Below are 27503 nucleotides of genomic sequence, written 5' to 3' on the forward strand. Positions count from 1 at the left end.
TGGATGTCTTCTTTGGAAAAATGTCTGTTCATGTCTTCTGCCCATTTCTTGATTGGATTATTTGTTCTTTGGGTGTTGAGTTTGATAAGTTCTTTATAGATTTTGGATACTAGCTCTTTATCTGATATGTCATTTGCAAATATTTTCTCCCATTCTGTTGGTTGTCTTGGTTTTGTGGACTGTTTCTTTTGCTGTGCAAAAGTTTTGATCTTGAAGAAATCCCAATAGTTCATTTTTGCCCTTGCTTCCCTTGCCTTTGGCGATGTTTCTAGGAAGAAGTTGCTCCAGCTAAGGGTCGAAGAGGTTGCTGCTTGTGTTCTCCTTTAGGATTTTGATGGACTCCCGTCTCACATTTAGGTCTTTCAACCATTTGGAGTCTATTTTTGTGTGTGGTGTAAGGAAATGGTCCAGTTTCATTCTTCTGCATGTGGCTGTGCAATTTCCCAACACCATTTGTTGAAGAGACTGTCTTTTTTCCATTGGACATTCTTTCCTGCTTTGTCAAAGATGAGTTGACCATAGAGTTGAGGGTCCATATCTGGGCTCTCTATTCTGTTCCATTGATCTATGTGTCTGTTTTTGTGCCAGTACCATACTGTCTTGATGATGACAGCTTTGTAATAGAGCTGGAAGTCCGGAATGGTGATGCCGCCAGCTTTACTTTTCTTTTTCAATATTCCTCTGGCTATTGGGGGTCTCTTCTTGTTCCATACAAGTTTTAGGATTATTTGTTCCATTTCTTTGAAAAAAGTGGATGGTATTTTGATGGGGATTGCATTGAATGTGCAGATTGCTCTAGGTAGCATTGATGTCTTCACAATGTTTGTCCTTCCAATCCATGAGCATGGAACGTTTTTCCATTTCTTTGTGTCTTCCTCAATTTCTTTCATGAGTATTTTATAGTTTTCTGAGTACAGATCCTTTGCCTCTTCGGTTAAATTTACTCCTAGGTATCTTATGGTTTTGGGTGCAATTGTAAATGGGATCGACTCCTTAATTTGTCTCTTCTGTCTTGTTGTTGGTGTATAGGAATGCCACTGATTTCTGTGCATTGATTTTATATCCTACCACTTTACTGAATTCCTGTATGAGTTCTACCAGTTTTGGGGTGGAGTCTTTTGGGTTTTCCCCATAAAGTGTCATATCATCTGCAAAGAGTGAGAGTTTGACTTCCTCTTTGCCGATTCGGATGCCTTTGATTTCTTTTTTTGTCTGATTGCTGTGGCTAGGACTTCTAACACTATGTTGAATAGCAGTGGTGATAGTGGACATCCCTGCTGCGTTCCTGACCTTAGGGGGAAAGCTCTCAGCTTTTCCCCATTGAGAATGATATTCGCTGTAGGTTTTTCATAGATGGCTTTTATGACATTGAGGTATGTACCCTCTATCCCTATACTCTAAAGAGTTTTTTTTTTTAAAGATTTATTTATTTATTTATTTGAGAGGGAGAATGAGATAGAGAGAGAGAACATGAGAGGGGGGAGGGTCAATGGGAGAAGCAGACTCCCTGCTGAGCAGGGAGCCCGATGCGGGACTCGATCCCGGGACTCCAGGATCATGACCTGAGCCGAAGGCAGTCGCTTAACCAACTGAGCCACCCAGGCACCCTCTAAAGAGTTTTGATCAAGAAAGGATGCTGTACTTTGTCAAATGCTTTTTCTGCATCTATTGAGAGTATCATATGATTCTTGTTCTTTCTTTTGTTAATGTATTGTATCACGTTGATTGATTTGTGGATGTTGAGCCAACCTCTCAGCCCAGGGATAAATCCCACCTGGTCATGTGCATAATCCTTTTAATGAACTGTTGGATCCTATTGGTTATTATTTTGGTGAGAATTTTTACATCCATGTTCATCAAGGATATTGGTCTGTAATTCTCCTTTTTGATGGGGTCTTTGTCTGGTTTTGGGATCTAGGTAATGGTGGCCTCATAAAATGAGTTTGGAAGTTTTCCTTTCATTTCTATTTTTTGGAACAGTTTCAGGAGAATAGGTATTAATTCTTCTTTAAATGTCTGATAGAATTCCCCTGGGAAGCCATCTGGCCCTGGGCTTTTGTTTGTTGGGAGATTTTTGATGATTGCTTCAATTTCCTTAGTGGTTATAGGTCTGTTCAGGTTTTCTATTTCTTCCTGGTTCAATTTTGGTAGTTGATACATCTCTAGGAATGCACCCATTTCTTCCAGGTTATCTAATTTGCTGGCATGTAGTTGCTCATAATATGTTCTTATAATTGTTTGCATTTCTTTGGTGTTGGTTGTGATCTCTCCTCTTTCATTCATGATTTTGTTGATTTGGGTCATTTCTCTTTTCTTTTTGATAAGTCTGGCCAGGGGTTTATCAATCTTGTTAATTCTTTCAAAGAACCAGCTCCTAGTTTTATTGATCTGTTCTACTGTTCTTTTGGTTTCTATTTCATTGATTTCTGCTCTGATCTTGATTATTTCTCTTTTCCTGCTGGGTTTAGGCTTTATTGCTCTTTTTCCTCTAGCTCCTTTAGGTGTAGGGTTAGGTTGTGTATTTGAGACCTTTCTTGTTTCTTGAGAAAGGCTTGTATTGCTATATACTTTCCTCTCAGGACTGCCTTTGCTGTATCCCAAAGATTTTGAACAGTTGTGTTTTCATTTTCATTGGTTTCCATGAATTTTTTTAATTCTTCTTTAATTTCCTACTTGACCCATTCATTCTTTAGTAGGGTGCCCTTTAGCCTCCATGTATTTGAGTTCTTTCCAACTTTCCTCTTGTGACTGAGTTCTAGTTTCAAAGCGTTGTGGTCTGAAAATATGCAGGGAATGATCCCAATCTTTTGGTACTGGTTGAGACCTGATTTGTGACCTAGGATGTGATCTATTCTGGAGAATGTTCCCTGGGCACTAGAGAAGAATGTGTGTTCTGTTGCTTTGGGATGGAATGTTCTGAATATATCTCTGAAGTCCATTTGGTCCAGTTGTCATTTAAAGTCTTTATTTCCTTGTTGATCTTTTGCTTAGATGATCTGTCCATTTCAGTCAGGGGGGTGTTAAAGTCCCCCACTATTATTGTATTGTTGTCAATGTGTTTCTTTGCTTTTGTTATTAATTGCCTTATATAATTGGCTGCTCCCACGTTAGGGGCATAGATATTTACAATTGTTAGATCTTCTTGTTGGATAGGCCCTTTAAATAGGATATAGTGTCCTTCCTCATCTCTTATTACAGTCTTTGTTTTAAAATCTAATTTGTCTGATATAAGGATTGCCACCCCAGCTTTCTTTTGGTGTCCATTAGCATGGTAAATGGTTTTCCACCCCCTCACTTTCAATCTGGGGGTGTCTTTGGGTCTAAAATGAGTCTCTTGCAGACAGCATATGGATGGGTCTTGTTTTTTAATCCAATCTGATAGCCTGTGTCTTTTGATTTGGGCATTTAGCCCATTTACATTCATGGTAACTACTGAAAGATATGAATTTAGTGCCATTGTATTGCCTGTAAGGTGACTGTTACTGTATGTTGTCTGTGTTCCTTTCTGGTCTATGCTGCTTTTAAGCTGTCTCTTTGCTTAGAGGACCCCTTTCAATATTTCTTGTAGGGCTGGTTTTGTGTTTGCAAATTCCTTTAGTTTTTGTTTGTCCTGGAAGCTTTTTATCTCCGCTTCTATTTTCAATGACAGCGTAGCTGGATATAGTATTCTTGGCTGCATATTTTTCTCATTTAGTGCTCTGATATCATGCCAGTCCTTTCTGGCCTGCCAGGTCTCTGTGGATAGGTCTGTTGCCAATCTAATGTTTCTACCATTATAGGTTACATATCTCTTTTCCCGAGCTGCTTTCAAGATTTTTTCTTTGTCTCTGAGACTTTACTATTAGATGTCGGGGTGTTGACCTATTTTTATTGATTTTGAGAGGGGTTCTCTGTGCCTCCTGGATTTTGATGCCTGTTTCCTTCCCCACATTAGGGAAGTTCTCTGCTATAATTTGCTCCAATATACCTTCTGCCCCTCTCTCTCTTTCTTCTTCTTCTGGGATCCCAATTATTCTAATGTTGTTTCGTCTTATGGTATCACTTGTCTCTCGAATTCTGCCCTCGTGATCCAGTAGTTGTTTATTTCTCCTTTTCTCAGCTTCTTTATTTTCCATCATTTGGTCTTCCATATCGCTGATTCTCTCTTCTGCCTCGTTTATCCTAGCAGTTGGTGCCCCCATTTTTGATTGCACCTCATTAATAGCCTTTTGATTTTGATTTGGTTAGATTCTAGTTCTTTTATTTCTCCAGGAAGGGTTTCTCTAATAACTTCCATCCTTTTCTCAAGCCCAGCTAGTATCTTTAAAATCATTATTCTGAAGTCTAGGTCTGACATCGTACTAATGTCAGTATTGAGTAGGTCCCTGGCAGACTGTACTACCTCTTGTTCTTTTTGCTGAGGTGATTTTTTTCCTCTTGTCATTTTGTCCAGAGGAGACTAGATGAATGAGAGAACAAAATGCTAACAGGTTAACAACATCCCCAGCAAATATACTCTAAACAAATCAGAAAGACCTGAAACCAGGGGAAAAGAAAGAGAAAGAGAGAAAAAAGAAAGAGAAAGAAAAAGAAAAAGATAAAAACAAACAAAAACAGAACAACACAAAACAAAAAAACAGAATATAATTAAATATGATCAGGCTAGTGCATAGATCAGTGCCACACACTAGATTTTGTTTGTATTTTGGTTTGTTAGAGGAAAGTGCCTCCTAAAATTTTAATGAAGGAAAGACTTATATATGTACAACATAAGGGTTGATACAATGAAGGGATGGCAGATGACTGTAAAGATGAAAATTTAAAAGATTTTATAAAAGGAATTGATAAGATAAGAAACTGTTTGAAAAAAGAAAGAAGAAGATTGAAAAAAAAAGGGAGAGAATGTGATCAGGCAGGAGACTAGAACAAAGCCATACACTAGTGACTTAGGGTATATTTTGATCTGTTAGAAGAAACTGTATCTCAAAATTGTAAAGAGAGTACAACTTATATATATATGCCAAAAATAAGGGTAACTACTATGAAGGGATAGAATGACTAAAAATGAAAAATAAAAAATTTTTTTAAGAAAGGGATTGATAAGATGTTGGTTGAAAAAGGGAAACAGAAAAATAAAAAAAATAAACAGTTAAAAAAATTAACTTTGAAAAACTAATGAATCATGGTAAAAAAGCCATGAATTCTATGTGCAGTATTCCCCTAGCACTGGAGTTCTCCCGTTCTCCTTGATCGGTAAAGTTGGTCTTGGCTGGCTGTTCATGCTGATCTTCTGGGGCAGGGGCCTGTTGCCGTGGTTCCCAAATGTCTTTGCCCGAGGCGGAATTGTCCCGCCCTTGTCGGTCCGGGCTAAGCAATCTCCTCAGGTTTGCTCTCAGGAGCTTTTGTTCCCTGCAAGCTCTTGGTACAGCTTTGGAGGACCAGGGTGAAAATGGTGGCCTCCTAATCTCCGCCTGGAGGAGCCGAGAACTCGGGGTCCCGCTCCTCAGTGTGGCCCCAGAGAAAAGCAGTCAGTCACTCCCATCTCCCCGGTCTCTGGCCGCACTCCGTGCTCACCCGGCCTGTGACCGAGTGTTTCTATCTCTTGCACACGACCCTGTGTGGAGTCTCAAAGCCCAGCAGATCCCTGCGGTGCGCTCCCGCACCGCTCCTCCCCGGGGAGGAAGGGGAGTCTCCCCGGCTCTGCCGCTTGTTGGGTCTCTGCTGGAGGAGCAGTGGCCCAACTGGGCCACAGATCATGGTTTATGGCAACCCCGGGCTGAGAGCCCTCGCCTTGGCTCCGTCTCTGCAGCCGGCTTCCCCATTCCGATACCTGGGAGCTCTGCCGCACTCAGGCACCCCCGGTCTTTCTGTGACCCCAAGGGTCCTGAGACCACACTGTCCTGTGAGGGTTCCACCCCCAGCTTAGCCACTGGAGTGGCGTCCCTCAGCGGAGCCGGCTTCTAAAAGTTCCGATTTTGTGCTCCGCGGCTCTATCACTTGCCAGAAGCGGCCGACGGAGGTCCCCTCCCCCGCCATCTATCCTCCTGAATATTGCCTCGGATTCACTTCTCCGCACGTCCTACCTTCCAGTAAGTGGTCGCTTTTCTGTTCAGAGAGTTGTTGCTATTCTTTTCTTCCATCTCCTGTTGAGTTCCTAGGTGTTCAGAATAGTTTGATCCCTATTCAGCTGAATTCCTGAGACCAGATGAAATCCAGGTCTCCTACTCCTCCGCCATCTTGCTCTGCCCCTCTTTATACATTTAAGACAAATGATCTGGGGAGCACCTGGCTGGCTCAGTCAGTAGAGCCTATGCAACTCTTGGTCTCTGGGTTGTGAGTTAGAGCCCCAGGTTGGATGTAGATATTACTTAAAAATTAAAATCTTAAAAACAAAAATAAGACAAGTGATATGGATACCAAAATAGCTGAGTCACTAAATTTTTCCTTCAAAATACAATTTAGGGGTGCCTGGGTGGCTCAGTCAGTTAAGCCAGCTCGGGTCATGATCTCAGGGTCCTGGCATGGGGCGCCCTGCTCAGCAGGGAGCCTGCTTCTCCCTCTCCTTTGCCCCTCCCCCGTGCTTGTGCAGTCTCTCTTTCTCTCCAGTAAATAAATAAATAAATAAATCTTAAAAAAAATACGATTCAGTGTTAACTCTTAGGCCAGCCTAGTTTTTGCTCATTGTAGGTAATCTGTTTTTTCCTCTTGCCTGAAAGCTTTTAGGATGTTTTCTTTATCATTGTAAACCAATATTTGTCATGGTGTGCCTGGACCTGAGTCTGTCTCTCTTGATTCCTCCTGGAACATGGTGAATATGTTCATACTGCATTCTCAGGCCCAAGTTTTTGTTTTAAACAAAGGAAAATTATCTTTGATTCTGTCTTTAATTATCAGTGTTTTAACATCAGAAATCTTTCCCTGTGATTTTTTTCATAGTTACTGTGTTTACCTAAAAATATAGCAAACTTATTCTTAGTGGCCCAGGGAAATCTTATTTTCCATATCATGAGACAATGTGATGCTTGAAAAGAGTACTTCTAAAATGTATACAGATTACAGACCTTTCCCAAGCAGGGAGGAGGGGGCTGTATTTTTTTTCTTTTACCATATTTTCAGTCATACTCTTTTTGATATGCATGGCACACAATACCTAAGGGTGTTTTTCTCTTAATTTTGGAATCTAAGGTAGGTCTCTTGCTTCAGAACACCCAAATGGTATAACTTTAATGCTAGAAGGAAATCTGGGTCCTTAGGGACAAGACTAGGTGTGGGTGCATGGGTGGAGAGGTTGGTTAGCAATTACTAAAACCAATAAAAAGAGTAAAAGGAAATGCAGAATTAAGCTATTTTGATTTCATGATGTCCAAATGTTTAGCGGGAAATAAGCTGGGAAGAGACATTACTTAATTGCATACTTTGACTTTTCTCTTTTATAAGAAGCTTAAAGTGCTGTAACAATATATATTAACAAGAATTTTGTTCCGGTTGCTCTGTTGTGTTGACTGGGGACCTGTATAATTCCTAGCTTCACTCACCATTCTCTCTTCACTGTATCTTTTATTTGTTCATCAACTCGTCTTTTTGTCCTTTCCTTAATCAGGAACTGTTAATAGCAACATAAGGCCATGTAGAGTTAAGTGTAAAACTGAGAAGAGCAGAAAAGGAGAGGTGAAAGTAAATTCAAAATATTAGGTTAGAAAGGGTAACATGTGGTCTAGCCCTTTAAGCATGTATAGGATTGAACAGAGTTGAAGAGGCTCAGGGTGACATTTAGGCAAATATCTGTCAGAGAAAATGCTGAAGAGAAGTGGTATCACCCATTTGGGTAATTTCCAGGTATGGATATTTTGTGCATGGCACTGTTTCATAGGCTGAGTCCAGTGGGTTTAATTTCTGACTACTAAGGAGATGTCAGAGATTTTTGAGTGGGGATGATGGTGTCATGGAAATGGCAATAGGCTAACACTTCTGAAGTGTGAATCAGAAAAAGGGGAGAGGGAATAAGACCAGTGCTATAGAGCAGATGGTATTGGTAGTGACAGCAGCATGAGGCCTCAGATTTACGTGTTCAGAGTCTGCTTGAGGGCTGTGAGTCAGGAAATTGAGATAGAAATGGGGAAACCTGGAATATTAGTGGTCATGATTAAGTCCCAGAAACCTGGATGCTGGACAAAGTTGAAAGAAGGGATCAAAACTTGATTGTCAGTGTTATCAATAATACACCTTATCAACAGTATATGATAGCAATGGACTGACTCCAAGGCATCTGATATGCTCAAGATCAATGTACCAGGACTGATCTTTAGGAACCCCTTCTGATCCATCCCTTAGTTTGGCCCAAGGTTACTGCTTCACTGGAGGAAGTATTACTTCAATCCCTTTTGATCCCAAATGAAATACAGATGATAGGACATGAAGAGACAGAAACCTGTCAGAGGGTTTTGTTTTCTATTTACTTCCTGTCTGAACATGGGATTCTTCAACTTTCTGAAAAGTCTTTGCCCTGAACTGACATGGTTTGAAGAGAATGGACATGGACAAGTACATGGAAATGCCTTTCTAGCAATGCTACCAATGTTCTGCAGTTTTGACAAAGGCACCATCTTGGAGGGAGGGAGGGAGGCAGGAAAGGGCAGAGAGAAAGAGAGAGATTGGTGGGAGAATGAATTTCTGCCTCTTTTATTATTTCCCTTATGGCAGAAATTATAGGCCTTTGGTAACAACCACTTATAACATTCTTTTCCTTACTTGATCACTATTATTTAATAAAATCCTGAAAATGAAAGATGCATGATTTCTAAAGAAAGAGTCCTGTAACAGATTTAAGGACATTATAAATTCTTTTTTCTCAATGCAGATATACAGCTTACCTTTTAGAAGGCACAGAGGCATTGGCTTAAGGAGATTGAAAAAGGACTTCCAGTTAAGCATGAAGGATTGAACATTTCCATTTATCTTTGCACCCTCCTAACCCCCCTAAAATGAATAAAAAATATATGCTTATTTAAAAAATGAAACAAGAGAAGGTGACAACACAGGAAAGAAGTCAACAACATTTTGGAAATGGAATGACGATGGAATAGTAGAAACTGAACTGGTTAGCCTGCGGTATTAAAGCCTGAAGTGTTAAGCCAGTGAGAGAAAAGGAAAATTATGTCCTAAAATCTAGAAAGGCTGAAGAATTGGAGATACCAGGGAACTTTAAAAAGGGAGCATGGCAAATGATTAAAAATGGGGATTTGTTAAACTTGTGTGTAATGAACATTTAACACCACAAATCACCTCTGTTACCCTTGATAGCCAGGCAACTACTCCTTGTCCATCCTCGTAGAAAATAGGAGGTTCACAATGGAGAGGTTTGCACAACTGGGGATCCCAGTGAGATGTTGTTGAATGTGCCCCTTGAATGGTGAGATGCCCTGTCGTTATTCTTCTGAAATGCTTGCAGAATACTGACAGCCAGGCATATACCCTCAGACAGAAGGGGCACACAAATGCTGAGAATGGGTGCTCCCCAACCAAATGGCTCAGTCCTTACCCCACCGTCTGATTATGACTATAAAGCCAAGTGGATGTATTACTTTGCTAAAATTAAGAAAACATTAAGTAAAAAAGAATAACTCACAGCCTGTTAAACCAGCTGCCTCTCTCAAGAAGAAAGAAGTATTGTTTGTCATGAGGCAAGGTTAAGGACTCTTAGACCCATATAGGGAATTTCCCTAAGAGTATCCCATCACAGCTGGCATCCCTGGATCACAAATATGTACATAAAGAAAGCCATTACAGAGATTGACTATGGTGCCTCTGGGTGTGGTCTGATAAGAGTTAGACTGAGGGAAATGGAGTTAACTGCAGACATACCTTAATTTGAGATTTTTTCAAAACAATTGTTGTTAAGAGATAAAATCTGTGCTGGTTAGAATGTTTCTCACTTATGTTTGTTACTTTGTCCATTCTTTCCCCAAGTTGCAATGGCACTTCTAAAAGCCATATATGCCTGGCATGCATTTGTTTTCATTCATTCATTCATTCATTCATTCAAGTATTTTCTATGCTCTTATATTGCATTGGGCACTATTCTAGGCAGTGAGAATATAAAACAAAGTCCCTCATCACATGTGGCTTACATTCAGGAGGGAGAGATTGGTATAAACAAGTAAATACTAGATTCTTTCTTCCTTTCCTTTTGGTAAGAATTGACTTCCCCCTTATTCCAGGTCCAAAAGCATAGAAGTGAGAGATTTACATGTTAACATTTTTTAGATTGGGAAATTGGACTGGGAACCAAATTGGGAAATACGAACTAGAACTTTTCTACAGAAGAATTAGCTCTTGATGTGATAGCGGAAAGCTAAGTATTATAGGAAGCTGGGAAACTAGAAGATCCAGATAAGCAAATGGGCCAAGGAAGTCTACTGTGGTAAGCCATGAGTGAACCACTCTGGAAAAAAGCACATAAATATAATAAATAGGGGCACAACTACTCTCCAAAGTCTTTTTGTTCAGTTTCTGGGAGATTTCCTCATCTTCATTGTTTATCTATTTCATTGAGTTACACACACACACATACACATCCCCCTATACACACATATATATCTATATACATATGAGTGTATATGTATATATTTATTTTTCCCAAAGGCTCTTTTTTTCTGATTCTTTCTTTTCTCTCTCCCTCTCTCCTTTCGTTTTTCTCTTCCTCCTTCTTTCAATAATACCCTGTTCTTATTTCACCTAGATTATAGCTTGTTTAATCTTTTGAGTAAAGTAGGGATAATTTATTTGAAGTTTTTTTTTTTTAAAGAGTGGAACCTAATCCATCTAACTTTTTTTTCCCCATGATTTTGTTTATTTATTCGAGACACAGAGATACAGAGAGAGAGAGAGAGAGAGAGAGCTTGAGCAGGGGGAGAGGCAGAGGGAGAGGGAGAAGCAGGCTCCCCACTGAGCCAGGAGCCGGCCGTGGAGCTCGATCCTAGGACCCTGGGATCATGACCTGAGCCAAAGGCAGACGCTTAACCATCTGAGCCATCCAGGCATCCCTATTTGAAGTTTTTTTTTAAGATTTATTTATTTGAGAGAGAGAGACAGCAAGCAGGAGGAGGAGCAGAGGGAGAGGGAAACAAGGAGTCTTCCCGCTGAGTGAGGAGCTCGAGGTGGGCCTCGATTCCAGGACCCCAAGATCATGACTTGAGCCGAAGTCAAGAGTCAGATGCTTAACCAACCAAGCCACCCAGGAACCCTGTTTATTTGAAGTTTTATTCTCCTTGAAAAGACTTCTTCCTCCAAGTTACTTTTTCTTTCAAACTCCACATTTCATGTTCTTTCTTTCTTTTTTCTTTTTAAAGATTTTATTTATTTATTCATGAGAGACAGAGAGAGAGAGAGAGAGAGAGAGAGAGAGAAGCAGAGGGAGAAGCAGGCTCCCAAGGAGCAGGGAGCCAGATGAGGGACTTGATCCCAGGACCCCGGGGTCATGACCTGAGCCAAAGGCAGATGCTTAACCATCTGAGCCACCCAGGCACCCTCTTTCTTTTTCTTTTCTTTTCTTTTTTTTCTTTTTTCCTGATGTTGCTGATCCTTTAAGAGTGGGGCAATAAACACCTGATAGGAAGCTCCTGAAAGCACGGTTGGGGCTTCTGGATTATGAGCTCCATTATTGTGTGATCTTAGTGGGCCCTTTCATCCAGGGAATTCCTGATGGAGAATACCTTTTTTCCATGTATTATCTCTACACTTAACTATGCCTTTTGCTCTGTTATCTAGACAGTAAAGCTCTCTTATTTTCTCTAGAGGCTAAGCCCCCTTTATCCTGTTGGGGCAGAGATTATGTACAGACAGGCTGTATGGAATAGGGAAAGGAGAGGCATGTAGCTGATTCTCAAAATTCTCTAACTACGTTTTGAATAGTCTTTCATACAATCCTCTTGTTTTTAATTTCGCTTCCACATCCATTCTCATCCAGTAAAATAAATGGAAATTTACCTGAAGGTCTCCCTTGTTCTCTTAAGTATTTAAACAATTGCAACAGTTAAAAAATACATGAATTTAGGATTTAAACAATCCATATATCAAAGAAAATGTGAGTCTCTCCTCTACTACCTTGGATTCTGCATTCACATCTCCCAAGATGAATAATATTAACTACAGTCATGATTTTTCCAGTCCTTCCATGCACTTGTGGATACTTATTTATACATGTATACATTTAAGAAAATAATTGGGATTATATCAAATCTGTAGTTTTGTGTGTTGTTTGTTTGCCTTTTTTTTCACTTGTGATCTTTCCCATTCTTTGAGCAGCTGCATAGTATTCCAGAATGGTGTGTCATATTTTATTTAACCTCTTCTCTATTTAGAAACATTTAATTTGTTTTCGGTTTTTCTGTATTATAATAATGCTATGGTGAACATGTTTGATCAAACATTTCTTGCACATGTACACGTATTTCATTAAAAAAATGTTTAGTGGCTCCTAGCCTAGGTCTATGTTTTCCTAACTTAACACAACTGCATTTCATTTCTTAAATTTTGCCATATATGCATAACACATGTACCATTATATACTTAATTTTCCCCTTTAAATGAATGAATTTCAAATTTATTTTAAATAGAAGCTTTATATTATTTACTTCTACTTATTCACATAAATAGGAAATGAGTGTCACCATAAATGATGGTAACTGTAAAAATAAACGCAAATTTATCAAAAACAGTTTTATTGAATTCTAAGTGAGTGTGATTGCTTTTGTTAAAAGGGAATTAAAGTGTTGGAGAGGTGTTAAAGCCATATTAGTACCAAACCCAAAACTTTCTCCCTCAAATCTTCTAGAAGAAATTAAAATGGGGGTGCCTGGGTGGCTCAGTCATTAAGTGTCTGCCTTCAGCTCGGGTCGTGATCTCAGGGTCCTGGCTGGGATCGAGCTCCATGCTTCTCCCTCTCCCACTCCCCCTGCTTGTGTTCCCTCTCTCGCTGTGTCTCTCTCTGTCAGATAAATAAATAAAATCTTAAAAAAAAAAAGAAATTAAAATGGAACATATTTTTCACTGTGCAGTTCAATATTATTTAATTCCATGTTCATGTACTACCTAAAGTAATTTCATACACCATCAGTGGGTAATCTCTCTTTCTAGTCCAATGGATATACCACTGCGATTATTATCTTCCTTCAATGCTTCACCATGTCACTGCTTTGCTCAAAGATTCTTCAGATTTTTATTGCCTAGAGAATAAAGTAGATATATTAAAACTTAAGGCCCATCACCTCATGTCAACCAGCCTCAGTCTGGGCTGCTCCCGTGTCTTTATTACTTGAGTTTCTTTAGGATTACGATCTACACACATTTGCTTTGTTGTGACGTTCCAGCTTTATATCTTCTCTTGCATTCTGGTTTTTGTGTCTTCTCTAATATACCATTACTTCTCTAGTGCAAGACCAACATCTTTCATTTTATTCTTTCCTATGCCCTCCACTATGCCTAGCGTAGTGCCTGTACATGGTAGGTGCTCCATCAACTTAAGGTAATTATTTACTTATAGACTTTATTTGTTACAACAAATTAAGCATTCATTACATAAAAGCTTAATAGAGATGATTCAGTTATCAAGCCATCTAAATTCTCATCAGAACAGAATCATGAGATTCTTCTTCATAATACCACAACATTAAAAAAAGCAAGAGGAAAAAAAATGTAACAGAAGGAGGAATTTCTAGTGGTGAAGCTTTTCTACTGAGTTTGAGTTCATGTTCATCGTATTTGCTTCCTTAATTGGAAAGGTTAAGCTCCTATAACTTTTTATGAACTAGCTGATTTCTATATTCCTGAGTTGCTTTTGGAATATATTTTATCTTAATAAGAATAACCCATCAAGCAAGAAAGCCAGCAGGGTCCTCATTATCATGCTCTGTATATAGGAGTTTATGTTTTGGCTGCCAAACCTGAATTCCACACTGCTCGACTTTAGAAAATGGATTGTTTTTCATAGGTAAGTTTGAGTGACAAAGGCAGAGAGCAAACCAGTGCCCTGTCCTCTCAGTTGATAGGTTTAGATCTAAATGAATAAAGACATGTGAAGGGCTGCAGACTTGAGGGGAAAGTCTGCAGTGCACATTCGCACTTGTGAGCAGCATTAACATTCACTGCCTGCTGTACAACTCTTTAAAATGCCATTTGCACTGACGATGGTATAATTGACATTGCTCCTCGAGGAGCTCAGGGGATTGTGGGGAGGTGGAATCAAAGAAAATTCATCTCTTCTGAAGGCTCTCCTCTGGCAACAAAATGCAGAGAAGAGGACTCTTGTTACTGGGTGATGTCATATTAATAAAAAACAAACAGGCACAAAAATCTATCCATCATCACAGGTTTTCCAGTAGACTTAGTATCTCATCATACATTTTCTTTCTAATTGGCATTCATCAGCATTTGTCTGGATGCATGATATTATTATTATTACTTGTTTTCACTAAATATCCATTTAAATTCTTTATGGTCTGTTTGCTCCCATTGATCTCTCTTCATATAGTTAAACTTTTGGGACACCTGGGTGGCTCAGTGGGTTAAGCGTCTTCAGCTCAGGTCATGACCCCAGGGTCCTGGGATCAAGCCCTGCGTCCGGCTCCCTGCTCAGCAGGGAGTCGGCTTCTCCCTCTGCCTGCCACTCCCCCTGCTTTGCTCTCTCTCTCTGACAAATAAATAAATAAAATATTTAAAAAATAGTTAAACTTTTGTAGTTCTAGCAACAGTTTAATGCCCCAAACACCTATAAATGTGTATGAGGACACTTGAGCATGGGACTCGGTAGTCAGTCTCTGCTATGACTGAACTGGGTTGAAATCACTGTGAATGAACATGACCTCTTAGAGGTCAAAGAACAAGTGCAGTATGTGGAACCGTAATACAGAAAGACACATATACAGATATGAATAAGGGTTTCAATGAAACTGTCAGATTTTCAACAAAATCAGTTGTGATGTATTTTCTCCCTAGATTTGCCCTGGATCAGTGTATGTTAGCATAATTTTGATGTGTTTTGTGAACAAGGGGTTAAGTAGAGGAAATAAGTGATTTCTAACTAGGATTTCATAATAGTTATATTAGAAATAAGTGATTTCCTATAGCATTTCATACAAGTTAAATCAGACAAAAGACAAGATAATCAAAGTGGAACACAATCTACAGTCCTAATAATTGGCTTCTCATGCAGCAAGGAATCAAAGGATAGTTTTCTTGTCTTTTTTGTTTGTTTGTTTGTTTTTGAAAAATGCCAGTAAAAAATCTGTTTTTCTCTCATTAATATTTATTCCAAATGGGAAAATATCTTACAATGATATTTGGTGTTAGAAAACATAACCAAAGGTATTGGATTATTTGAAGTGCCTTCTGCTCATTCAGGAAAGATCAAAATATGTTTGGTGATATTTTAAGGTTGTTCACTTAATCGTATTATAATTTTTGGATTGTTAATCTGTACGTGTTATATATATATGTCTTAGAGCATGTTTGGTTGCAAGGAGAAAAGGGCTCTTCAAATCTGTTTTAGGAAATTCTGCAAATCGCAGAGAAGTCAGTTTTTGGCAGACATCTAGACCTCAAGGAGAGAAGAAGAGGCAGAAACTCAACTCAGGCTGAGAGGTATTGTTTAACACACCTAAAAAGCAAGTATAAATCAGTACGTTTATATCCAGGTGTGCAGACAATGTCAGGAGTTTGTCCCTAAGCCGAGTTTTCTTCTGTGTTGGCTTTATTCTTGGGTAGGCTTCTTCCTCCTGGTGAAGTTGCAATTTCATTGTATATCCTCAGATCTTAGCAACCCTAGTGAAGACATATTTCCTCTCCTAATAGAAATAGTTGCAAATATTCTGAGTCTGGTCTTCAGTCTTCCAAACTGGGTCATGAGCTGATGCCTAAACCCAAAATTACAATCCTATTTGAGGAAGTCTGTTTCATGTGGATTGAACGCTAGAGTAAGGGTGGATGAGTAGAGTCAGCCCCACCAGAACCAGTTGAAATTGGGAGGAGGGGTTCCTGGAAGGAACAGGGAGGTCTGTTAACAGCAGAAGAAGGTGTGGGAGGTGCTGTTGGTGCCCCTCCCGTATCTGTCCCTGCGCGCCTGTGAGGGTTGTTGGCTAACAGCTCAGAGCTTCCCTCTTCTTCAGATAATGCCCCCAGCCAAGGGATTCAGCTCATCCAGAAAGTAAACCACCCCCTCCTCCAGCCACATGCATCCAGTGACTATTTGATTCAAGGGGACAACGGGCTGTCCTTTGTCTCAAGGAGGGAATAAGTTACCAAGGCACAGCATGCCCCAAAGCTCCAGGAGAGAGCATAACCTTGTTGGCTTTCCCTCCTGCCCCGTCCTGCTTCTCTCACTCGCTTGTTCCTGAGAGCCTAGCCTCAGCAAATGACTTCTCGAGCTCTGCTTCTACGGTACCTAAACTAAGACATTAGGAGTGGATGTTAGACAAGCAAAATAACTAATGTCCATTCTAGACAAGAGCTGAGACCTTTTTCCTTCTCTCTCAAGAGTTCCTCCAGTGTTTCCCTTTCTCTGAATGTCTATGGCATTCTTCTCTTAGAATGTCGCCTCCGGTTCTCAGTGCTTGCAGATCCCTCTGGCTTTTCCTGACCTCTAGATACTGAGATACTGGAATGCTCAATTCTCAGTCCTCCTATTTTTAATCTATCCTCATTTCCTGAAAAAAAAAAAAAAACAACAAAACATTATGCAGTGACATGGTTTCAAATGGCCACTACTGATAATTTCCAAATTTACATCTCCAACTTTATCTCTCTTGGAGTCCCAGACTCATGTCCCGTAGGCTCCTTGACATTTCCACTTAGATACCTAACAAGCATCTTATACTTAAAAGAAATAGGGAGACAAACCATAAGAGACTCTTAATCTCAGGAAACAAACGGAGGGTTGCTGGAGTGGAGGGGGGTGGGAGGGATGGGGTGGCTGGGTGGTGGACACCGGGGAGGGCATGTGCTGTGGTGAGTGTGTGAATCGGGTAAGACTGTTGAATCACAGACCTGTACCCCTGAAACAAATACTACATTATATGTTAATGATTAAAAAAAAGAAATCCTGATCCTACCCTCTAAGCCCATTTCTCCTGGAACCTTTCAAATGAGGAGAGGAAATGGTTCTGACAGATCAAATAGTCTGTTAGAATGATCCCATCACAGTAAATATGGTGGCCAATCTGCCTGCTCCTCTGACACTCAAACTGTTCCTTACAAGGCCATTTTGGCAACCCATGTACAAATAGGGCCTCCTGGATCTCATGCAAGTAAAACTCACCATCCCAGGTGAAGGTGGAAAATTTAACTGGTTTTATTTCATTGAAATGGGAAGTAGAATAGGCAAGAGGAAGGAAGAACATAAGACAGAAACCACGAAAAACAGAGATCTTCCTTTGTGTAGCAACGCTGACACTGTTGACATTTTGAGCTGGCAATTCTTGTTGTGGGAGGCTCTCCTGTGTGTGGCAGGGTGCTTAGCAGCATTTCTGGCCTCTACCCCATCCCAAAGTCATGGAAGTAAAAAATGTCTCTAGACATTTCCAGATCTCCCCTGGCAGTCAAAACTACCCCTAGTTGAGAATTTCAGCATAAGAAAGGAAATGTGTGGATGTCAGACTGTCACCAGACTCCCAAACTATTTATAGCCCTTCTTACTGTAGGGAGAATCCAATAGGGGGTGAAGAGAAGCCTGGAAGCTTTTTCTAAAAGAAAGCTGAAGTTTTGGCCAACATTGGCATTTTATCTGGCAAGGTGAGACTACAGAAAGAGTATAAGAAAGATGTTCCTATGAGACTTTAATGTATACTATCTTTTCAAATTATGTTGATGGGTAGCTTATTCATTTCCATCCAAATATGTGTTCAGTTAGGCTCATCTTTCCAAACTGACTTGTTAAAAGATTTAGATCTAAAACCCTATGCTATTCATTTAAAGTATCAGATAAATATAGCAAACAGTCAGTTTATATGACAGTTTTTAGTGTTTCAGGAAACAAAGCAATTTTTTTTCTCACTTAATTCTTACTTTAATTATAGAAGACATCTCTATCTATTAAGAGATGCATGGTAAATATGGAATTCAGGAGTAGTAGCCAACTCTACTTGGTATTTCATCCTTATTTAGCTTTATTCGTGTTTTAGCCTGTTTAGAGGTATGTTTACCTCTGGTTTGATGGAAAACCAAACCAAGCCAAACCAAACCAAACCAAACCAAGCCAAACCAAACCACACCAAACCAAACCTAACATAGCTCCATGTCAAATTTTCACAGTATTGTTGGGGTGCCTGGGTGGCCTCAGTCAGTTAACCATCTGCCTTCCCAGGTCATGATCCCAGGTCATGATCCTAGGGTCCTGGGATTCAGCCCTGCATTGAGCCCCACATTGGGCTCCCTAGTCAATGGGGAGTCTGCTTCTCTGTCTCCCTCTGCCTCTGCCCCTCCCTGCCTCCCCACTTGTGCACGTGCTCTCTCTCTCTAATAAATAAAAAAAATCTAAAAATATTTTTCACAATATTGTCACTTTTACTCTTTAATATTTAATCTAATTTTAATTTCATTGATTTATATACATCAATTTTATTTTCACATCATTATGCTGTTTTATCCTTCTCAGTCTACTTCACATTTGATTTTCTGCTCTTCCTTCATAAAGGTTAGGTATTCTGGCATCCTCTTGGGGAGTGCTCTAAAATTTGTTTTTTCCTTTGTTTTTACTAATGAATCACCTTCAAAGTTACAATCTTCTTCTGATTCTTCAGTGTGATAGTCCCCTCTTAATGTTCTGCGTATATCATTAATTCTTTAAGGGCATCTTATCCATCCATCCATCCAACCATTCCATAATTAGGAGAGATTTATCCAGATTCAGTGTTTACCAGCATAGGGTTGGTGCATTTCATTTGGTTCTTCTTTTTTTTTATTAATTTTTTATCAAATCAGCTGTAAGAAAGTAGCTCATTCCTCAGTGCTTTGCAGATTTAAATACAGGGATTCTTAAATCATATTGCCTGGAACCTTAACATTTTGAACTGATTCCATATACATACTCCAGTATGTGCTTCTTCCAGACTATTCCTTTCTTAGCTTTTCTAACACCACACACTCTTTTCTTTCAGAGATTAACTTTCTAGGGGAGATATATATCTCTGTCATCCTTCCTTCTATTTCTCCTATTTGTATTTTGAGAGTTGTCCTTCCCAAATAATAAACATCATTCTATTTTAAGCCAAAAGAGATTTAATATTTTGAAAATATTGTACAATTATTGGGTTGTTAGAAGAGCATCACTGCTACATTTGGGAATGAAATTTAAGTGTCCTTTACCTTTGTGTCACTTGGTCAAACTTTATAGAATGGGAGTATCCATTTGAATGGGATCAGGTCATGTGCCTGGGGGAAAGGGGGACAATTTGACTCCTTCTGTTGCAGTAGAGGGCAATAAGACATTGTCTTTTACCAGAACATGTATGGTTGAATTGTGTCTCCTTAAAAGCTATGTTAAAGTCCTAACCCCTAGTATGTATGAAGGTAACCTTTTTTGGAAATAGGGTCTTATGTAATCCAGTTAAAATGAGGTCATACTGGGTTAGGGTGGATTATACTCCAATGTCTGGTGTCCTTATAATAAGGAAATGTGGACACAGATACACAGGGAAACACCATGTGTTGATGGAGGCAGAGATGGGAGTGATGTAGCAGCAAGTCAAGTATAACAAGAATTGCCCACGACCGCAAGAAGCTAGGAAGAGGTAAAGGAGGATCCTCTCCTGGAGCCTTCAGAGAGAGCATGGGCTTGCTGACACTTTGATTTCAGACTTCTAGACTCCAGCAATGTGAGAGAATAAATTTCTGTTGTTCTAAGCTATCTGGTTTGTTTTAATTTGTTATTGTAGTCCTAGGAAACTAATATAACACACAATCGGGAAATTCTGAAATTGTAAAAGGGCAGGTAGGTGCTGGACACCTGTAGAAATCCAAAGGTTCAGTAAGGAGAGTGCATGAGGAGACAGTATTCTGTTCATCTCCAAGAAGCACTCTCTTAGTAGATGAATGCCCATCCAGTTTTCTTATTGGGACAGATCCTGGATCTCTCAGGCATCAAACTAGAGTGGAAGAGAAATGAAATGTCTTTCTACCTTCCCTCTGGGTTACTCCGTCTGATGAACCAAAGCATGGGTAAAGGATTTTTTTTTTCCTTTATCCAGTTTCATAAGCCATAGCATTGCGAGAAGTTCCTCCCAGATTTTGGCAATAATGTATCTATTTATCTTTATTTTAAGTTACTTTTTAGTTGTTATTATGTGTGAATATCCATGAGAATATATATATTTTTTTGTGAGAAGCTAAGAGGATCTACGATGAGACACCTTTTTAAATTCCTCTATTATTTAAATTAAGTCAAAAAGTTTAGGGAATAGGGCAAAATTGGCACAAGCAAGACATCATGTCATATTATGATATCTAAAATTTTGTCAGCTTTTTGTTTTCTTTCTCTTATAATATGGGACAGTTTGCCTATCTCTAGAGAATTTTAGATTACCTAGAGATATCTTATATGGATACTGAAGTCCTAATTAACAAATTATAGAACTGAAAATTTCCCCTTCTGTAATATCTTGGTTTGTTAGTCTTTGAATTATGCAATATGTAAATAACACTAAGCTAATTTAAAGAACTTTGAAATTAAAATTATGCATTAAAATAATAAGCCAACAGAACCAGTTATGAGCCAAAAGAGTGCAGTTGCTTTTATAATAATTCAAAGGATTGGGGTGCCTGGGTGGCTTAGTGTGTTAAGCATCTTCCCTTGGCTCAGGTCATGATTCCAGGGTTAGCCCTGCATCGGGCAGGGGGAGCTTGCTTCTCCCTCTCTTCCTGGTTTGTGCTCTCTCTCACTATCTCTCTCTCAGATAAATACATAAATAAAATATTTAAAAAATAATTCAAAGGATTTTGTGGAGATTAACTCAAACCAAATGTAAGAGAATAAAGACATAATCTTGGACTTTGAAATACTTTTGAGAGCATTTTGATCAACAATTTTTTAGCTTGAAGTTTATTTTAAATGTCTATTCCAAGAATGTAATTGAAGAAAAACTGTCTAGTTTAATTTAGAACTTTATCCTCTATTTTAAGCTTTGAACAAGTTAACAAAAATAAGTATTTTAGAGCCTTAAACAAAATTTTCAAAAATTAGAAATCTTTTTCTATTTTACTTATGTTGAAGATTTTTTTTTATTAAAAAGCAGAGAAAGCATCATCTTCTTTAGCAAATTTCAAGGCATCTGTTCTCATAGATATGGTATTTACAAATGAAGACTAGCCAAGACAATTTAAAAAACAGTGAGATTTGATGAAGGGAAATAGGTATTTTATTCTTAACCCTGTTACTGTTGTCAATCAACTATGCAGAGAAAACAGAGAAGGAAGACACAGCAAAAGGACAAAGTCATGTACCTTTAAATGCTCAAAAGGGGGCGCCTGGGTGGCTCAGTTGGTTAAGTGACTGCCTTCGGCTCAGGTCATGATCCTGGAGTCCTAGGATCGAGTCCCGCATCGAGTCCCACATCGAGTCCCGCATCGAGTCCCGCATCGAGTCCTGCATCGGGCTCCCTGCTCGGCAGGGAGTCTGCTTCTCCCTCTGACCCTCTTCCCTCTCGTGCTCTCTGTCTCTCATTCTCTCTCTCTCAAATAAATAAATAAAATCTTTAAAAATAAATAAATAAATGCTCAAAAGGTACAGGTGGTGTCTATGCGCTGGTTTGCAAATGAAAGGATTTTTCTTCTTCCTATTCATTTTTTTTAAGACCTTCCTGTACAAGGGGAAAAAAGTAATTTAGATAGAAAATTCAGAGGCAGTGAAAATTGGTGTGTGTGGGAGCTTGTAAAATTAATTTTAGTTGCTAGGCCTTTTAATATTAGGGTGTGTCCTATGCCCTGTGCCCTGTTAAATAATTCTTTTATGTTGCCCAGGGCAGACATATTTTGAAAGTGGCACCTCCATTAACCTTAGCTGTATATACCTCTCAGAAAAAAAAATCACTGGAGTTGTATTTTGAGTGCTACCCATGCTGAACAATTGTCATAGAACATTAGTTTGAAATCTAAATGGAGTCTTGACTCTTCTTTTTCGGTGGGAGAGAAACGAGACAGTGAAGAAAAACAAAGATGCTTCTCACTCTGAATTTCTATTATGATACTGTGATGGTATATAGAGGATCTAGAGAAAATAAAAATCAAGAAAGTTTTAAAGGGGGAGAGAAATATGTCTAGAAGTCACAGTGCCAGACAACTAGATGACACTAACTCCTGTTTATTGAGTGCTTACAGCATGCCAGCACAGCCCTAAAGGCATCACATGCGTTAAGCTCATATTTCCTCCTGACAGCTCTAATATTACCATCCTGCTATGACCCTCATCTAATATTATCATCCTAATTTTACATATGAAAACTGAGGCACAGAGAAGTTAAGAAACTTGGCTGAATTCTCTCCCCTAGTGAGTTTTGATCCTGCAGTTTGCCTCCCTAGATTTTGCTCTTAACTTTTCTACTCTCCTCCCTCCCAAACTTGTAATAAATACTTCCTCCATCTCAAGCCATTTAGTTGTGTATAGGATGTAAACTTCAGTGAATAAGTGGAATGATTATTTATAAATTTCTAGATGTGTGATACTATTTGCAGACAAATGGTAATGGACTGTGGTGGGCTTTTATTGATTTTGTCTGCTTGGCATCTCCTCTCTCTTATGTTGGTATCAGCATCCAGATTTTGCTTACAGAACCTATTCTTCCCTCAACATATTTGTTTTGGTGCCCTGTCTTCCATTGGCTAAGGGATAGATAAGAAATGAAAGGTGGCTGATCAGATCTTCTGTCCCTGGATTTTGAATCTTAAAAGGAAAGAGAAAAACTTAAGATAGTTGCAGTTCTTCCAACCTGATGAGGGCTTCTGGAGGAGACTGATCTGAGTCCTTGCAGAGAATCATGATGCCTGAAGCTGTTCTCGGAAGTCTGGTGCATTAGCTTTTCCTTCAATTCTATGAGCTGACCCATCTCTTTCCCATACATTTCTTCCTGCCTTAAGACAACTGGATTCCATTTATTTTACTTGCAATGAAAGAACCCAGATGAATTCACTGACAGCTGTTCCTTTTTCAACAGGTTGACCTTATGGTCTTTTGGGGAGCCTCCATCAGTTCACATTGGAATACCATGACTAGAGTTTGTGGCTTGAAGAGAAGGTATAAGGGAGCTTTAGGTCTGTTGCTTTCTTTCTGCATGAATGGATAGGAACTTTGTTTTTCCTTGCAAACAGCCACTTGTCAGAAAAAATAAAATTGTTTTGGTAGAAATGAATTTTTGGTAAAAACGAATTCTAGTTTCACCCAGAAGCTCTTGTTGTCTAGTAGAAAGGATTGTAGGCAAAAGACAATTTAGTTCTGGTATTGACTCGCTGTTATAAAAACTCTGCTGTATTGGGGCACCTGGGTGGCTCAGTCGTTAAGCCTTCGGCTCAGGTCATGATCCCAGGGTCCTGGGATCGAGCCCCGCATCGGGCTCCCTGCTCGGCGGGAAGCCTGCTTCTCCCTCTCCCACTCCCGCTGCTGGTGTTCCCTCTCTCGCTGTCTCTCTCTCTGTCAAATAAATAAATAAAATCTAAAATAAAAACCTCTGCTGTATTAAATTCTTATCATATTTAATTTATATTTTAAATGAGAAAAAAATAATCTCAGTTGACAGATGTGAAATAGTTTAAAAATGGTTAAAATTATTCTGTTGTCAAGTAGGTAGACCTGTATCACCCCCTTCCTTCCTTCTCTCCCCTGCTTGCCTCTTAACACCCAACACTACTCATTGCCTCACAGTTTCTTGTACTGACTAGACTGTTTCAAGTGTTCCATGTGATTTTCCTTGCTTGGGATGCCCTTCTCAAATACATCCATCCAACAAACATCTATTGATCCTCCAAGACCTAACTCCAGTGTTTTCTCTGTGATACAGCCTTCTCTGACTTTCCCAGCTGGGTTAATTACTTTGTCTCATGATGCTAATCTATGGGATCTTATCTTATTAGAACATGTATTAAAAACTATTTAACTACATGTTTATATCCATCCTTTGAGTGTGAACTTCTATAGGGCAGCCCCTTGTATTTTTGCATCTCTGGTATCCTTTCTGACATTGAAAATGTTTAAATATTGAGTGTGCCTTGAAAAAGTTCCCAAGAAAATTTGTCACTTAAAGGAACTCTGCTACTGATGCTCTGTACATCTGAAATTTCTTGGAAAATGATAAAATCAACCCACAAATGATATGTTTTACAAATCTTTTTTCTTCATTATTAATACATTTTTGGATTATGGTACTAAGAGTCTTTGTCTGTTTGGGCTGCTATAACAGAAATACCATAGACTGGGTGGCTTGTAAACAACAGAAGTTTATTTCTCACAGTTCCAGAGGCTGGAAGTCCAAAATGAGGGTGCCAGTATGTTGAGTTGTGGTGAGGACCCACCTCTCGGGGTTGCAGACTGTCATGTTCCCATTGTATCCTCACATAGCAGAGAGCAGAGAGAGGAAGCCAGGTCTCTTGTGACACTTATAAGTGCACTAATGTCATTCATTGGGTCTCCTCTCATGATTTCATCTGATCCTAATCACCTCCACTTCCAAATATCATCACACTGAGGATTCAACATGGGAGTTTTGCAGGGATGCAAACACTAAGTTTTAAAAGTTGCAGCTCAGTCATGGGAAACCATGTCTGTCATCTGCACAGCTCCTATCTGGAGGATGTGATGACTGTCATTTTTTCTGTAGGCCTTTCTGTATCTCCTACCTCTAAATCCCCAGAAATGTCATTAGCCGCGTGTTTGAAATAGACAATGTCATACCAAGTTAGAGCAGCAAGGGAGAAAAAGAAATTCTCAGGACATTTTGGATACAGAGCATCCAAAAAACAGACTAGGAGGTTGCTGGGGGCTATGCATCTATTAAAGATGTGATTGACAATGGAAACTGTATTATTAAAGCCATTGGAATTTCTAACTTCATATCAAACTAGCTTCATTTCATTTTTAGGGAGGACGGTCAGCCCCTACAGTCCTCCTTATGGACTAACTTGTCTTGATTTTAGGAGACACAGAAATATCTCAATAGCAGAATTGAAGACAGTAGAATGCTCTATCAGCCAAGCTTTACATTTGCATGTGGTCAGAGACCTACTAGTACATATCTTCTCGGGATAGATTTTCTCTTTTATTCACTTCCTTTAAAAAAAAGATTTTATTGGGGTGCCTGGGTGGCTCATTCCTTAAGCATCTGCCTTCAGCTCAGGTCATGATCCCAGGGTCCTGAGATCGAGCCCCACATTGGGCTCCCTGCTCAGCGGGAAGCCTGTTTCTCCCTCTCCCACTCCCTTTGCTTGTGTTCCCTCTCTCGCTGTGTCTCTCTGTCGAGTAAATAAATAAAATCTTTTAAAAAATGTTTATTAATTTACGAGAGAGAGAGAGAGAGAGATCACAGCAGGGGGGAAGGGTAGAGGGAGAAGCAAACTCCCTGCTGAGCAGGGAGTCCATTGTGGGGATCAATCCCAGGACTCTGGGATCATGACCTGAGCGGAAGGCAGACATTTAACTGACTGAGCCACCCAGGAGCCCCTCTTTTATCCACTTCTTTTTTCCCACTGCATACACTAGTGTTTTCTAAAGGGTGTTTGGGGGAATATTACTCTAAGTATTAACTGGTGTTAAGGGCAGGAGAAAAAAGCTTTTGAGGTTAAACAAGTTTGGAAAGCATTGCATTAAACAGGTGGAACCAGCTTCTTCATCGCCATACATGTTAATTGCAAAAGAAGATGAGGCATTCAGCCCAAACCTACGTTTTCATGGGACCTTCCCAGAGAATGTTTCATGGTGTACACACAGGCAAACCCTGCTGGGATACGATGGGCTGATTCTTTCTGTTAAAAGAACAAATTCACGCTCATGGTTGTTGAATATTTTGTAGCATTGTTAGCACTTATTCACTTGTTTTCAGCCCCCAGAGAGCCTTAGAATTCATTTGCTATTTTCCGCTCTTTTGTGACGAAGAGGTTTTGTTCAGTTTCTTGCTTGATTACCTTTTCTAGGTACTTAGAAACCTCTGCCTTTTTGTCTTTTATTATTATTTTTTAATGGCTGATACTAATGCCAAAGCATTTTCCTTTACAGAATTAACCAAAATAAAACAAACAAAAATCTGAATGCCAGTAGTTTTTCCTTAATGTCTGCCATAGAAAATTAGCCAAATTTAGGATAAATTCCGTAGTTATATCTCAGGGTTGGTGAGTTCTAAGTGTAGTACTGGTCTAAATTTGCTGACTAGACAGATCTCATTGTCTATAAAATGAACATGAGGCTAATAGGCCTATGAGCAAGTTCATTTTTCGTAAATTCAACACATTGCCCATATTTATTGAGCATCTTCAGTTGGTCCTAGGAGCAGAATAAATACAATAGATGTGATTCTTTGTGTCTATCTGTTGGGTAGAGAGAAGAGACAACTACAATACAGGTGGATAGAGACAGTGATGAGTAAGGTTTTGAGGAAATACACAGAAAGGGCATCTATTTATCTGAAAGATAAGTTATTCCCAAAAAAAGAAGCAGGAGGGGAAGTATATCCCAGGCATGGGAGAAAATTTATGAATACAGTTTTTTACTGAACATTTCATTTGTGTCCCACTGTTCTGGGCACTGGAGATAACACAGTCTCAGTTTACATGGGAACAAACACAAATAAGTGCATATTTACAGTCAAGCTTGTGAAATATTAAAAGAGGTTTAGGAGCACATTTCTATGGGAGCACAAAAGAGGGAAGGATTTTGGGGCTAGAAAATTATGAGGTCGACTGACACATGGTGGTTGAGAATTACGTAGTTGTCCAGTGATTCTAAAACTTCCTTCCACTGTATCATGTTGCATTTCATTGATAGATGTTGTGAGCCAAGGAGACTGGAAATAAGTTGTAGAGAAATAACTAATAGCTGGGGGGATCAGGTTGGCACAGTAACTCCAAATAAGGATAATGTCCAGGGACTGGAAAAATCTGTAGAGGCAAACAGAAACATACTGTGTCCTGAAACTATAGACATGAAATGTGGAATGTAGGGTGGTTGGGTGAGAGAGAACCAATGGAGATCCAAATAGAGGCTCTAGTCAGAGATCCAGAAGGTGTGGGACTCTCTGGGTCATGATCTAGTCAAGGGGCCCAAAGCAGAGGCATTTATAGGAATGTGTGCCTCAGGCCTATCTGACATATATTGTGCCCTGCAAACCACCCTCCCCATCTCCAACTCAGAGACCTAACCTCAGGCGAGAAGCTATGATCTGTTTTTCATCTGGCCTCTCTTCTCTCTCTCTCTCTTTTTTCACTGAGGTCCATTTGAAATTCCTGGACTTAGTTACTTTATTTATTTTTTACTTTCCATGTGATATATTTGTGTAGCCCATTTT

Source organism: Zalophus californianus, chromosome 5 (genome assembly GCF_009762305.2).
Source record: "Zalophus californianus isolate mZalCal1 chromosome 5, mZalCal1.pri.v2, whole genome shotgun sequence".
Lineage (NCBI taxonomy): Eukaryota > Metazoa > Chordata > Mammalia > Carnivora > Otariidae > Zalophus > Zalophus californianus.